The sequence below is a fragment of the Aotus nancymaae genome, unplaced genomic scaffold (assembly GCF_030222135.1).
Source record: "Aotus nancymaae isolate 86718 unplaced genomic scaffold, 86718_ANA_hifiasm-v0.15.2.pri h1tg000059l, whole genome shotgun sequence".
NCBI lineage: Eukaryota > Metazoa > Chordata > Mammalia > Primates > Aotidae > Aotus > Aotus nancymaae.
The window spans coordinates 71395311-71411902 of record NW_026988473.1 but is presented as its reverse complement, the minus strand read 5'-3'; the positions used below and the strand labels follow the sequence as shown (position 1 = coordinate 71411902).

At 36.8% G+C, this 16592-nt stretch overlaps 1 long non-coding RNA gene across 2 annotated transcripts in view; it reads right to left on the bottom strand.

Moving 5' to 3' along the window:
- Positions 1 to 16592, bottom strand: part of LOC105728928 (uncharacterized) — a 180746-nt gene that overhangs the window by 154718 nt on the left and 9436 nt on the right. For both annotated transcript variants that reach the window (XR_002478748.1, XR_002478749.2), the window contains exon 2: positions 4586 to 4632. This is a non-coding gene — a long non-coding RNA (uncharacterized LOC105728928). The remainder of the gene's footprint in view (positions 1 to 4585; positions 4633 to 16592) is intronic.

The window sequence follows — 16592 nt, the reverse complement described above, 5'->3', positions numbered from 1 at the left end:
TCTAATATTTGATTCATATAGAATCAAATAACAATACTGTTACTGTTCTAGCACAGTGGTCTTCAAACTTTGTATGTATTAGAATCATCTGGTACCTGGTAAAAATATAGATTCTTAGCTTTCATCCCAGAAACAAAATAGGTCCTTCATATCTGCATTTGTACAAGCTCTGAAGGTATTTAAAACACGGAATATTTTATGTATTATTAAGGGTTCTTCAGAAAAATAAAACCTACAGGATATAGGATCTCTCTTTCTTTCTCTCTGTATACACACACACAATGTTTATGTATCTAGACCAAATTCCTTCACAATGGCAAAAGGATACTGATATATAGAGAGACAGTTTACCACTATGCATTAGTAGCATATAGCCGTGAGGAGAGAGAGAGAGAGAGAGAGAGAGAAAGAGAGAGATATCGATCCTATATATCACATATATATGAGAGAGAAAGGGAGATTGAATCCATAGAATCTGTCTCTGACAGAGGTGTGTGTGTGTGTGTGTGGGTGTGTGTGTGGGTGTGTGGGTGTGTGTGGGTGGGTGTGGGTGTCTGTATGCCTTCATTTTCTGGGTCAAGGAAAATGAACTAGGGCTTTTTATCTGCTTATTTTTCTCTCCTTTCCCTGTCTTGGTTATCTACCTCCTGAAAAGGGAGAAAAAGTAATCTTAACCTTGAACATGCCCAGTTATTTCACCCTGGAACTGGCACAGTTCTTTATCAACATACTGTACTATCTTAATGCCTGGGTAGAATATGAAAAGAACTTGGGAATCTTCTTTCTCCTTATCTCCTTCCAAAATTCATGACTTGAAATGAATTCCTGTGAGGTTTCTCAAATGGTTATTTCTGCTGTTCTTATCAGACTGAAGGATATAAAATACCATCTGCATTCTTTCAGAATTAGGGTCCCTCCCAGCGACGCAATTCACTTTATTCCCTGTCTCTTCATTGCTATATGCTACTAATGTGAGGTGGTAAAAACCCTATTTGGCCTGGGTCATAAGAATCATTGGATCTTTCTTGATAAAAACAAGCACTTCTTGCTGTAAAATAACATTGTTCACTTTCAGAGAATTTTTTTTGGAACGTTGCCTTTCAATTTGTTTCTCATTCATTAAAAAAAGTGGAATCAGTGTAATAGTTCCCATCTTCGACAAGCCAATTTAGAATTTATGATTGGCTGTATTTCTCTAATTTGTAAGGGATTAATTCACTGCTGACCTAAATTCCTTCACAGTGGCAAAAGGAGAATTGTTTCCAAGCAACCAGAAATTACTGACATGAGGATTCAGTCTTTCCGCGTTTTGCACAAAAGCCAAGAAATCTATTCTGCTGATCCGTTGAATGGAAGATACACGATGAGCGGTGTTGGACCTCTGCAAGACCAGCAAAGCTGCTTAAGAGTCAAGCATACAGCCTGTGCCTGCAGTCAGGAATGTGCTTGTCTCGGCTGGGAAACCATCACACAGGGACCCATTTACTCAGAAATCCCAAAAGACTCTTCATACAGGTGTACAAACCCTATTTCCTCAACCAAAATATGTGACTACATGTCTCCTTCAGCCTTAGAAGCTGAAATTGTGTTTATTTTTTTATAGCCTGAATTGTTATGTATTTATAGAGCCAATAAAATGAAAGTGGGCTCAGGCCAGTGTTCAACACAGCTTCAGGTGTGATTTAATCATCAGTTACAGAGGAGTGAGATTGGCCTAAGGGCAATCAGAGCATCCCCAAGAATGACAAGGAAGGTTTTGTATTTAGCAAAAGAAAAAGAGACTTTAAAAAACGAATGTCACTGAGCAGGTCAAATCTATTCATTTTACAATTGATGAAACGAAGTTATTTGCCCAAGGTCAATGGTGGTGTGGAGATACTGATCCCTAAACGTCCAATTTTTCTCTACTTCATAGTGAACAGCATCTTAACCTATTTGAAGTTGTCTACCAACCTCCAGGCTCATAGTATGACCTCTGGCAAAGCTTTTTGGAGTCAGATGGATCTGAATTTCCACAAGGATACAAAGTGTATTCATTGTGTAAGTGAAATAAACAACAGAAATTCAGACGGCTCATTAAAATCACGACCTGAAAAAGCTACTATTTGAAATTGTACACATTTCATATTCTCCCCAATTTCAATCACTTTTCAACCATAAAATATCACCAGCAAATTTCTTATATTTTTATAACTCTTATGTACTTAATGTATAAAATGGGAGTAATATTTATTTAAAAGAAATTGTTAGATTTTTATTATTTTTTACATTAAATAATAAATGTAATCCCTGGTGACTTTATCTTTCCCCTGGAATTTAAAAAGCAACAAAATAAAAGGCTTGATTAAGACAACCACAATGAGGGAACTAATACGAAGAGAGAAGAGGAAAAATAACTGTTCACAGTACAACTGAGACCGGCAGCCTCTAAAAGATTCTACAGCGAAGAAAGTAGATAAAGGAGTAAACATTCCAAATAGAGGTTCAGGAAGCAAAAGAGGTTTTAAGGACCATAATGCGGTCCTTAAAAATAGGTTGGAAACCAGGCCTGAAGACGTAAGAAGAGGACAACTGTGTAGGTATTTTATGTTCGTGAATTTGTTACAGGTAGTTAGATAGGCATGAACGTGGTTCCACAATTATGACACTGCCTTTCTAACAATGATAATTCTGCAGTTGGCGCCAGGGCACCCTGGAGCGACAATCTCCTGATGTTCCACAACTATTAACATTCAAGTGTAAACCGAATGCAAATGTCAGGGAGAAGAAACTTCCTGGGATACCAAGAAGAAAAAAATGGTGAGGTGTGACTTCCAGGGACACTCCACTAGAAAAAGCCTGAGACGGGCATGTGTCCAAATTCGTAGACACGCTGCGTGTGCTCAGTTCCCAGGGGTAAGGCGGGCACTGCACATGCGGGAAGCCCACCCTAAGGGAGAAACATGGGAAAGAGGACAGCCCATTACGTCCTAGGATCAGCGTTAAATGCTCTTTTTAACATTAAACGTTCTCTTTAATGTTCTCTTTAAACATTCAGGTACCCACATGTGTTTCTTCAAGCGATTTTCCTTTCTTTGCTGTTCTAAAGCATTTTTAAAATAAACTTCCACTCTTATTCTAAAACTCGCCTCAGTCTCTGCCGCCTTATGCCCCTCAGTTGAATTCTTTCTCCTGAGGCAAGAATTGAAGTTGCTGCAGACCTGCACCGATACCCTGCTGGTAACTCAGAGGAACTTGGATATACCTCCCACCAGTAACAAATTTGTTGTTTTTTTGTTTTTTCTCTGTTTAAGCAGGTAGGTGTATGATCCTATTTACATTTCAGAAAAAAGATTTATGAGCAAACTCTATTTGCTATCCACATGTATGCTAATAGAACTTTGCCCCTACCACAGTGAAAAGAATATAACCACTGGTTTACAGAATTATTAACAACAAAGTCACACCCATCAGGACTAGTTTTTCTTCACTTTTTGATTACTGGCTAACTTTAAATATGTGGTCCCTATTCTTTTTATTTTTTTACTGCATATCATGTATATGACATTTTGAGTAACACAAAATAATAGGGATTATTGGTATACACAACAAGGATGAATCTCAAAATAATTATCCTTAATGAAAGAAGCCAAAGACAAGTTCACACTGTACGATTCCGTTTTATAAAAATTCTAGGACTAGATATGGTGGTGCGTGCCTGTAGTCCCCGCTACTCAGGAAGCTGAGAGAAGAAGATCACTTATGCCCAGGAGTTCAAGTCAAGCTTGGGCAACATAGTAAGACCCCATCTCAAAATAAACATAATAAAAATCTAGATAACTGAAGCAAGTTAGTGACAGAGCAACTGTAGGTGTCTGGGGACATTTTCAGTATAAAATAGAAAAACAGAAGTAAAAAAAGAGAGTAAAGTCTACTTTCCCCTTATATCTCCTCTGTATCTATATGATAATAGAGAATCTAATTTTTTCAGAAGTTTTGAAATATTGTTAGAAAAATGTTTCCCTTCCTCTTTTTACGTGTTTGAGAACTCATAGATACTGAAATACATACAATTTAAGAGTAGCTTATTCAGACAGCAATTTCAATTAATATCTGAATGTTTTTTATTACTTTTAAATTCAAAAGAGATATAGTATGTTGAAACTGGATAAATCTAACATCTTTTCTAGGTTATAAAGAATAGGAAATAACTTGAGGAAAGGAACTACTAACATGATAATCGAAGTTATTTTATTTTCTAGATTTAACGGCCTCCAAATTGTTAAGCAGAAAACAGAAATTGAGGATAAAATGAACGAAGAATAAAATTACCTTGGTGAATAAACCATTAACCTTCCCAAAACTTATTTTTTCCAGAGCTTTCCACTGTTAAGTAATTTCTGCTTCCTCTGATTATTCTTTTAAAAATAGAAGAACTATCTTTGGGATTCAGACAATGGAAAGGTTGCCCAGGTTGAGTAACGATGCTCTAGCTTTTCCCATGTGAATGTCTGTCTTGATTTAGTATCATAAGTCCAGATTCATATCAGTTCTTCCTCAGGCTACACAAAGTGGTGAAAAGCAGAAGTCAGAGACCATGACTTACCTTTGTGTCGCTGGAAGTACAAGTTGGCAGCACCCCAGACTGCAGCCCTGGCAAGATAAAGGAAAAGTTTCCTATCACATTTGAAAGTCTTTTTTCACATCTAGTACTAGGCATGTAGATTCTTTTGTAGTCTGGGCAAATCAGTAGTTGTGCCATCTTTTGTTAGGATTTCTTGGCAAATCTTTTGTATCCTTTCTTTCAAAACTTCTATATCCTTATATTTTAGATGTGGCTCTTGTGAAAAACATGTAGCTGAATTTTGTTCTTGTTTTATCCAACTTGGCAATGTTTTTCTTTAAATTAGATCATTCATTTGTTTTAAATGAAATTACTTACATATGTGGATTTAAATCTAGGATCTTATTACGTGCTTTCTGTCTGTCAGGCCAACTGTATGTTCCTTTTCCTCTCTCATATTTCCTTCTATTAAATTGATTATTTTTGGTAATTCTACAGAACTACTTTTACCCTTGGGATATGTGTAAATCCAGTAAAGACAGCGTATGTAGCTGTGCTCTGTGCTGTGTTTTTTCCAGTCATAAAGAACAAAGCAGTAAGCCCGTCAAAGTGTGAGAACTCTGCTAAAATAATCCACTTTAATATGGGACTTAGGGATGTCCTATAAGTAAATTACTCCTTGTACTAGGTCATCTGTGTCATGTGGAAAATTTTAAACTTTAAACTTGTTTGTATTAGCATTTTGGAGTTTTGAATAAAGTGTTCTCTATACATCAGCAGTCCCCAATCTTTTTGGCACTAGGGACTGGTTTAGTGGAAGACAATTTTTCCATGGACTTTTGTGGGGGATGGTTTTGGGATGAAATTGTTCCAACTTAGATCATCAGACATTAGATTTTCCTAAGAACCATGAAACCTAGATCTCTGGCATGCGCAGTTCACAATAGGGTTTTCACTCCTATAAGAATCCACTGATCTGACAGGAGATGGAGCTCAGGCAGTAATGCTCACTTGCCACTCAACTCCTGCTATGCAGCCTTGTTCCCAACAGGCATGAACTGGTACCAGTCCAGACCCAGGATTTCATTTGTCTCAAATATCTAGCCAGCCATTAGGGGAAGTGGAATACCTGACTAAATGTATTGTAACATTCAGGACTGAAAACATCTCACTGTTAGCAGTACATTCTTCATTCACTTGTTTTCTCTTTAAATCTCTGAGAAACTCAGTGCAACATTGATTAATAAACAATAAAATGCTTATTGTCTTGATTTAAATATTTTACCTTACTCTGCCCATATTTTTTTTCAGTTGTATCTGGTAGTATTTTAAAATATTTCAAAAATAAAAACAAAAAATTAATACAAATGAAACAAGAAACAAATATTTAGAATTTTTTTCTCTGATTTCTGGCATTGATATAAGAGCATGTTTCTATGGACTGAATGTTTATAGGCCCCCAAAATTCCTATGTTGAACCAGATATTCCCAATGTAATAGTATTGGAGAATGGTGCCTCTGAGAGATGATTAGGCTGTGAGAGCTCTGTCCTCATTATTAAGAGTAATGCCCTCAGAGAGCTATTTCACCACATGAGGATGCAGTAAGAAGATACCATCTATGAAACAAAAACAGGCCCTCACCAGACACTGAATCTGCTGGTGCCTTGATCTTGGATTTCTTAGCTTCTAGAACTATAAAAGATAAGTTTCTGCCATTTACAAGCCATGAAGTTTATGCTATTTTTTAGAACAGCCTGAATGGACTAAGCCACATTTCGTGAAGTTTCTGTTTTTTAAGAGAAGATCCTGTCAAAAAAATACATTCACCACTCTCTAAGAATTTATCAGTTATCACACTTTAATTTTTTGTTTACTTGCTCTGATGGTTAATTTCATATGTCAACTTGGCTAGGCTACCATACCCAGGTTTTTATCAAACATCAGTCTAGATGTTACTGTGATGGTTATTTCTTTAGATTTGAATAACATTTCAATTAGTAGACATTGAGTAAATTATCTCCAATAATGTGGATAGGCCCCATTAAACCAGTTGAAAGCTTTAAGAGAAACAGACTGAGATCCCTAAGGAAGAAGAAATTCTACTTCTAGGCTGCCTTTTGACCGGAACCGCAGCATCAACTCTTTCTTGGGTCTCTATCCTGGGTCTCCATCTGGCTAGTCTACCCCGCAGATTTCAGACTAGTCTATCCCTACAAATGTGTAAGCCAATTCCTATATATACAGAGGAATATATATATATATATATATATATATATGTATGTATGTATGTGTATATACATATTTATACACATATACACACATGTATGTGTATGTGTATATACACATGTACATACATGTATGTATGAGATACATGTATGTATATAGTGAAGGATATATGTATATACACACACATATACATACATGTATTTTGAGAGATGTAGTTGCATAATGAAGGATATGTGTGTATATATACACACACATATACCTACATATATGTATGAGATATATATATGTGTGTATAATGTTTATTTTCCTTTGGGCATATAGCCAGTAATGGGGTTGCTGGATCAAATGGTAGTTGTGTTTTATATTCTTTGAGAAATCTCCGAACTATTTTCCACAGTGACTAATTTACATTCCCACCAACAGTGTACAAGCCCCATTAACATCTGTTTTTTTCTGGTTTTTTTGTTTTTACTTTTTAATAGTAGACAATCTGACTGGTGTGAGATGGTATCTCATTGTGGTTTTGATTTACATTTCACTGATGATTAGTGATTTGAAGAATTTTTTCTACATTAATTGGCTGAAAGTAAGAAGTAAGAACACTTCTTTTAAGAAGTGTCTGTTTTTGTCCTTGGTCCATTTTTTAATGAGGTTGTTTGTTTTTTACTTGTTAAGTTCCTTATAGATTCTGGATATTAGACCTTTGTCAGATGCATAGTTTAAGAACATTTTCTCTGGGGTGGCTGGCAAGATGGCCAAATAGGAATAGCTCCAGTCTGCAGCTCCTAGCAAGATAAACACAGAAGGTAGGTGATTTCTGCATTTCCAGCTGAGGTATCCAGCCCTTCTCATTGGGACAGGTTAGACAGTGGGTGCAGCCAACAAAGGATGAGCCGAAGCAGGGTAGGGCATCACTTCACCTGAAAAGCTCAAGGGGTCAGGAAACTCCCTCCTCTAGCCAAGGGAAGCCATGAGGTACTGTGCTGTGAGGAACAGTATATTCCAGCCCAGATACTACACTTTTCCCATAGTCTTCACAACCTGCAGATCAGGAGATTCCCTCAGGTGCCTACACAACCAGGGCCCTGGGTTTCAAGCACAAAATTGGGTGGCCATTTGGGCAGACATCCAGCTAGCTGCAGGAGTTGGTTTTTTTTTTTTTTCATACCCCAGTGGTGTCTGGAATGCCAGTGAGACAGAACCATTCACTGCCCTGTAACGCAGGCTGAAGCCAGGGAGCCAAGTGGTCTAGCTTAGTGGATCCCACCCCCTTGGAGCCCAGCAAACTAAGATCCATTGGCTTGAAATTCGTGCTGCCAGCACAGCAGTCTGAAGTTGACCTGGGACACTCAAGCTTGGAGGGGCAAGAGGTGCCTGCCATTATTGAGGCTTGAATAGGCAGTTTTCCTGGAAAACACTCTTCAGGACATTTTCCAGGAGAACTTCCCCACCCTAGCATGACAGGCCCATATTCAAATTCAAAAAATACAGAGAACACCAAAAAGATACTCCTCAAGAAGAGCAATCACAAGACACATAATCATTAGATTCACCAAGGTTGAAATGAATGAAAAAATGTTAAGGGCAGCCAGAGAGAAAGGTTGGGTTACCTACAAAGGGAAGCAGATTAGACTAATAGCAGATCTCTCTGCAGAAACCCTACAAGCCAGAAGAAATGGGGGCCCATAGTCAAAATTCTTACAGAAAAGAATTTTCAACCTAGAATTTCATACCTAGCCAAACTAGGCTTCACAAGCAAATACTGAGAGATTTTGTCACCATCAGGCCTGCCTTACAAGAGTTATGGAAAGGAACAACCAGTACTAGCCACTGCAAAAACATACCAAATTATAAAGACCATCAACACTATGAAGAAACTGCAACAACTAACCGTCAAAATAACCAGCTAGCATCATAATGACAGGATCAAATTCATACCTAACAATATTAACCTTAAATGTAAATGGGTTAAATCCCTAATTAAAACACACAGACTGGCAAATTGGATACAGTCAAGACCCATCAGTGTGCTATGTTCAGGAGACCCATCTCACATGCAAAGACACACATACACTCAAAATAAAGGGATGGGGGAAGATTTACCAAATAAATGGAAAGCAAAAAAAAGCAGGGGTTGCAATCTTAGTCTCTGATAAAACAGTCTTTAAACCAACAAAGATCAAAAAAGACAAAGAAGGGCATAACATAATGGTAAAGAAATCAGTGCAACTAGAAGAGCTAACTATCCTAAACATATATGCACCCAATAGAGGAGCACCCTGATTCATAAGGCCAATTCTTAGAGACCTACAAAGGTTCTTAGATTCCCACACAGTAATAGTGGGAGACTTCAACATCCCACTGTCAATATCAGGCAGATCAACGAGACAGAAAATTAAAAGGATATTCAGGACTTGAACTAAGAGCTCTGGACCAAACAGACCTAGTAGAGATCTACAGAACTCTTCACCCCCAACAGAATATACATTCTTCTCAGCACCATATCACACTTATTCTAAAATTGGCCTCATAATTGAAAGTAAAACACTCCTCAGCCCTCAGCAAATACAAAGAACAGATGTCAAAACAGTCTCTCAGACCACAGTGCAATCAAATTAGAACTCATGATTAAGAAACTCACTCAAAACTGCACAAGAATAACATGAAAGTGGAACAACTTGCTCCTGAATGACTACTGGGTAAATAATGAAATTAAGGCAGAAACAAGTAAGTTCTTTGAAACCAGTGAGAACAAAGACACAACATACAGAATTTCTGGGACACAGCTAAAACAGTGTTTAGAGGGAAATTTATAGCACTAAATGCCCACAGGAGAAAGATCTAAAATTGACACTGTAAAATCACAATTAAAATAACCAGAGAAGCAAGAGAAAACAAATTCAAAAGCTAGCAGAAGACAAGAATTAACTAAGATCAGGGCAGAACTGAGGAAGACAGAGACAGGAAAAACCCTTCAAAAAAATCAATGAATCTAGGAGCTGATTTTTTGAAAAGATTAACAAAATAGACTTCTAGCAAGATTAATAAAGAAGAAAAGAGAGAAAATCAAATAGACATAATAAAACATGATAAAGGGGATATCACCACTGATCCCACAGAAATACAAACTACTATCAGAGAATACTATAAACACCTCTATGCAAATAAACTAGAAAATCCAGAGAAATCGGTAAATTCCTAGACACATACACTCTCCCAAGACTCAACCAGGAAGAAGTTAAATCCCTCAATAGACCAATAACAAGTTCTGAAATTAAGGCAGTAATTAATAGCCTACCAGCCAAAAAGCCCAGGACAAGACATTTCACAGCTAAATTCTACCAGAGATACAAAGAGGAGCTGGTATCATTCCTTCTGAAACTATTCCAAACATTAGAAAAAGAGGGAATTCTCCATAACTCATTTTATTAGACCAGCATTATCCTGATAGCAAAATCTGGCAGAGGCACAATTAAAAAAAAAAAAGAAAAGAAAATTTCAGGCCAATATCCCTAATGAGCATTAATGCAAAAATCCTCAATAAAATACTGGCAAACCAAATCCAGTAGCACATCAAAAAGGTTATCCACCATGATTAAGTTGGCTTCATCCCTGGGATGCAAGGCTCGCTTAACATATGTAAATCAATAAATGTAATCCATCACATAAACAGAACCAATGACAACAATGACATGATTATCTCAATAAATGTGGAAAAGGCCTTTGATAAAATTCAACACCCAATCATGGTAAAGACTCTCAATAAACTAGGTATTGACAGCACATATCTCAAAATAGTAAGAACTATTTATGACAAACCCACAGCCAGTATCATACTGAATGAGCAAAAACTGGAAGCATTTGCTTTGAAACCGCCACAGGACAAGGATGCCCTCTCTCACCACTCCATAGTATTGAAGGTTCTGGCCAGGACAATCGGGCAAGAGAAAGAAATAAAGCGTAGTCAAATAGGAAGAGAAGAAGTCAAATTTTCTGTTTGCAGATGACATGATTGTGTATTTAGGAAACTCCATCATCTCAGCCACAAATCTCCTTAAGCAGATAAGCAACTTCTACAAAGTCTCAGGATACAAAATCCATGTGCAAAAATCACAAGCATTCCTATACCCCAATACTAGACAGAGAGCCAAATCATGAGTGAAATTCCCATTCACAATTGCTAAAAAAGAGAATAAAATACCTAGGAATACAACTAATAAGGTATGTGAAGGACCTTGTCAAGGAAAGCTACAAACCACTGCTCAAGGAAATAATAGAGGACACAAACAAATAGAAAAACATTCCATGCTCATGGCAAAAAGGATCAATATTATGAAAATGTACATACTGCCCCAAGTAATTTATAGATTTAATGCTATCACCATCAAGCTACCATTGAGTTTCTTCACAGAATTAGAAAAATCTACTTTAAATTTCACATAGAACCAAAAAAGAGTCCATATAGCCAAGACAATCCTAAGAAAAAAGAGCAAAGCAGGAAGCATCACACTGCCTGACTTCAAACTAAACTATAAGGCTACAGTAACCCAAACAGCATGGTACTGGTACCAAAACATATATATAGACAATGGAATAGAACAGAGGCCTCAGAAATAACACCACAAATCTACAGCAGCCTAACCCTAACCCTAAGCTCCCTCCTCAGCAGTCAGGGCCACTGACAGGAGCTGTTTTCTCCCCAGAATATGGCCCTAACTCATCCTAAAGCTTCAGTGCTGTTGCCTCAGGTCAGTCCTAAGGGAAACAAAGTTCTTGTCCTCAAGGCAGACATCAGGCAGGCACTATTATTAAGGATTTATGCTTTTAGAATACAAGTCTTTGTCAGCTAAAGTACATTCTCTCAGTCTGTGGCTCACCTTTTCATTTCCCTATCAGTGTTTTTCAAAGAGCCCAAGTTTTTGGTTTTGATGTTCATTTATTGTTATTTTTTAATGTTTCATGCTTCTTTTTGTTCCAAGAAAGCTTGCCTACCTCAAGGCCACAGATAAATCTTCTATTATGTTTTATTCTGAAGTTGTATAGATTTACATTTTAATTTAAATTTGCATTGTACTGATAACTGCATTCATCTTTATTTGTTTAATATTCGTATGCTACTATTTGTTCATACATATTCTTTTAGGTAGGGTCACAGATTCTGGGTTGTTCTTTTTCCCCCAATTGAGTTTATTTGCTTGTATCAAGTTTTCACCTGTCATATCTCCAGTGAACATTTTATGAATCTCCTCTAAGATCTTTAAAGAATGTCTTTTATTGTTAATTAATGAGCTTAACTTCACTTCTTCCTTGAAGATATCTTTCACTATTTGTCATAAAGTTTTTCCCCTCCATAATCAGATAAATATTCACTCATATTCCTTCTATTTGTATGGTTGTATGTTTTTTGTTGGGGATTTTTTTTTTTTTTTTGGCATTCAACTCTTTGTTTCATCTGAAATGGCCTTTGTTCTATAGAATGCATATCTAACATTGTTTGCCAAGTAGACAACCATTATAACCCTGCTTAAATTACCTCAAAGAAATATTGCTAATTATTATTATTTTTTTTATTTTATTTATTTATTTATTTTTTTGGGACGGAGTTTCGCTCTTGTTACCCAGGCTGGAGTGCAATGGCGCGATCTCGGCTCACTGCAACCTCCACCTCCTGGGTTCAGGCAATTCTCCTGCCTCAGCCTCCTGAGTAGCTGGGATTACAGGCACGCGCCACCATGCCCAGCTAATTTTTTGTATTTTTAGTAGAGATGAGGTTTCACCATGTTGACCAGGATGGTCTCGATCTCTTGACCTTGTGATCCACCCGCCTCTGCCTCCCAAAGTGCTAAAAACCACCATTTTATTTCAGTTATTGAGATGTTATAGGAAACATTTATATCTAGTAAAGCAAAAGTTCCTCTCTCTACTTTTGAAATACACTAGTAGTTTTCATTTATCCAGTTTTCCAGATGAGTTTTATAATTGCTTTGACAATCTCACCCAAAATTCTTTAAATGTTGACCTTGTATCAAAACTGAAAATTAATTTTTAATAATTGGTGTAAAAAGTGGCTTAAAAAACTTTAAATTTTATTTTTGGCCTTGTTTAAATTTTATACAAGAAAGCTTATTTTTGGTACTATTTGATTTTGCTATAGTCAAATATATATTTTCTTTTGTATTTCTGAATTACTTATTTCTGGAATAGGAGAAAAACACTGCGTTTTTATTTTTATATTGTATCTATCTACCTTGTTAAATCTGTTTTTTTCTTATTTATGCCACAGTTGATTCTATTGAGTATTCTTTACTTACCTTTCTGATTTAGACCTTTTAATTGTAAGTGAAGTCACTGCCTTGATTCCATTTTTTAATTATTTGTTGCTCTGTTAATTATCTATTATTCTGCAACCTTGCTAAACTTATTAATTCTAGAAGTTTTTTGTATGTGGATGGCTTAGATTCTTTTTTTCTTTTTGTTTTCTTTTTTTGAGACAGAAACTTGCTCCTTCGTCAGGCTAGAGGGCAGTGGCGCTGAATGTTCTCACTCCACTGGCACACGTGCACTCACACCCTCGGCTCTTGCCTTCACTCCCCCTCCAACCCCCAGCTTTCTTTCCTTCTCCCTTCTCCCTGCTTCCATCTCTTCTTCCTTCCTTCCCTTTCCTCCTTGCCTTTTGTTTGAGAAGAGAAGGAAGTTGTTATACAGGCTAGAACTAGAATACAGAGTCTGATGTTGAATAGAAGTGTTGACAGCTGACATACTTAAATTGTCCCTCATTTTGGTGAAAAAGCACTTGATCTTTTATTATTAAATATGATGTTAGGTGTAGGATTTTTGTAGATGCCCTTTATTTAGTTGAGGAAAATCCTTTCTATTTTGGTTTATTGACAGTTTATATCATGAATTGGCATTGATTTTTTAAAATGCTTTCTGTATCTCTTGAAATTATATGATTTTTGTTCTTTATTCTTTGAACATGGTGAATACATTGAAGAGTTTTTAAATATTAAACCGATCTTGCATTTCTGGGTAATTCTACTAGGTCATGGTGCATAATCATCTCTTTATGTTGCTGGGTTCACTTTTTGATGTTTTTGAACAGCTTTGTTCTCAAAGTAACACTTGCTACCACAGAATGTTTTAGGAAATGTTCCCTCCATCTCTGTCATCTAAGAGTTTGTAAATTATTTATATTCTTTCTTCCTTAAATATACAGTATAATTCACCAGTGAAATAATCTTATAAGATTTTTAATATTTTATTATTAATGTATTCAGTTTTTCTATATCTTCTTGAGTTCATGTTGTTCATGTTTACCTTTTTAAGAATTTTTCTATGTCATCTGAATCATATACTATGTGGCATAAGTTGTTCATAGTATTCCCTTATAATTCTTTTAATTTATGTAGGATCAATAGTGATTCTCGTCTTACACTTATTTACTAATTTGTCCTTTCTTTTTTTTGGTTATTCTAGCTAAAAGTTTGTCAATTTTGTTTTTATTTTTTTTTTCTGCTTTCTAAATGATGAATTTCTACCCTCATCTTATTATTTCCGCTCTTTTGTTTATCCTGGCTTTAGTTTGCTTATTTTTTCTAATTTCATTTCTTATTTTTATTTTTTTGGGTAGATAGTAGGCAATATATAGTTATAGGATATGTGGAACCTTTCAGTAAAGGCATGCATTGCATAATAATCACATCAGCAAATGGAGTATCCATTATCTCAAGTCTTTCTTATCCACATTACCTCTGCCAGAATGACTATCTGAGGGTTTTATATGTCACTGTAGTAAGCAAAGGATGTGAAAAAATTGGTGTCTGACCATAGAATCTGCTCATTTTATCATGTAGACTAAACCCATGAGCAGACAGTCTGTTAATTCTCAGTTAATGTGTCAGCTCAGGAGTAGAGATTGTGCTTTAGGATACAGTGCATACAGTAAACCTATAGCCATGGTGCTATGTCTCTAATGGCTAGGATACACGGTTCCAGGAATCAAGGAGTGAAAATGGCATTGGCTTTGGTCACCACCATTTCAAGTGATCCACTCGCCAAAATTTGCTTTCTATTCCCAAAATCTTAGGTCTGCTAGATTAGAGGCATGGTTCCCAATAACTAAATGTTTCTACTAGGGAGTCAGTAATGCTCTGAACTTGAAGCTATGACTACAACATGGTCACATTGGTCTCTTAATATCCAAGAACTAGCAGGCAAATAAAATTACTCATGTTAGGGATAACCAAGGCTGATTACCATGATGAGCTGGAGCTGCTGCCACAAAATAGAATGAAGCAGGAATGACAATGGCATCTGGGGGGTTTACTGAGAGGCCTATTTACCTTCTGTGCCCAGTGATCAATGGGAAACAGTTGCAAGCAAATCCTGACAAAGGCAAAGAAATTAAGGACTCAGATCACTTGAGAATATAAAACTGGGTCACCCCATCAGACAACTACTCAGACCAACTAAAGTGCTAATCAAAGGTGAACAATTTCTATAACGATGATTAAGGAGGCAATGGTGAATACTAGTTAGAGTCATGTGAGCTGTTGCAGACATTGGGAATACTGTTTTCCTAATCCGTTCGTCACCTAGAAGGGACCTCTGTAACAGATCGAATTTAAATGAGGGCACAAGTGGAACAGAGTGGTGCAAGGGGTGAAATATAACAAAAATCTCTAATGCACTGTTAGAAATCTTCTCAGATGAACTTATTCCAGCCACAGTTCCTTAACCAGTTTGGCATAGGTTCCAAGCAGCTTCATGCAGTTATAAATAGACTTGTCAGGCTAATACTGCGCATCTCTTGCCTCGCTCCACAGTTTGTTTGAAATCGGGAAGCAGGTCACTTGTGAGAGTCACTTGATACTCACACATGCACAAATTAGAAATATAAAACAGTTTCCGCCACAGGGTGAATAGTTCACCAATGGGGAATAGAAACCAACAGACAAACGTTTTCTCCTCTGTCGCCCTGACGTTTTACACACTTCTCAGATGAGCTTTTGGGATCAAGCAACAAGTCAACGACACATTTTTGTACTCGTTCTTCCTCCTTTTATGCCTTGCTCCCCTTTGCTCATGGCTGCTACTGGAATCACACTCCCATATAAAGTTGTTGCATATAAGCCTTTGTCTCAGGCTCTGATTCCTAGGGAGCCCAACCAAAGTGCACTATGAGAAAGCTATTAGGCCTACAGCCCAGATGTTAAATAACTCAGTGACTTACCTAGAGTCTCACAGATGGTGATGGTCTGAGCCATCATCTTAATCATATCTTCTGACTCAAAACCCTGTACTCTCTCCACTGGATCAGTTCTCAATGAAGTTGATAAATTCATTGCCTATGAATGCAGGGAGAGCTTGGACACTGTCTGTCCTAGTGACCATAATTTTTTGTTTGTCAGATCTCTTTTTTCTTTTTTCAGAGTAAAATCAGAGACAGAAACATTAAAAAGGTAGCAGATGGTTCTACATAAACAATAATGTGGGACAGGAATGCTATCCACTCAAGGCAGCCCTTTACTCCCCAGTAACCTGGAAGAGGCTCTATATAGACCTTCAGTATCACAGTGGTAGAGTTTGAATAAAGACGATACATTCCTGCCCTGACTTTTAAATATGAGACACTGAGGCCTGGAGAGATTAAGTTACTTAACCGATTTTGCAAGCTCATTAATGGCAAATATTTAAGTTTTTACTAGATTATCCAAAGAATGGAGTAATTATGTTTCTGGTAAGTTTAAATACAGGTCTATGGAGGAGTCTGAGAATTTTTTACAAAACCTCATGAGAGCCCTTCCAATACTGTATTTCTA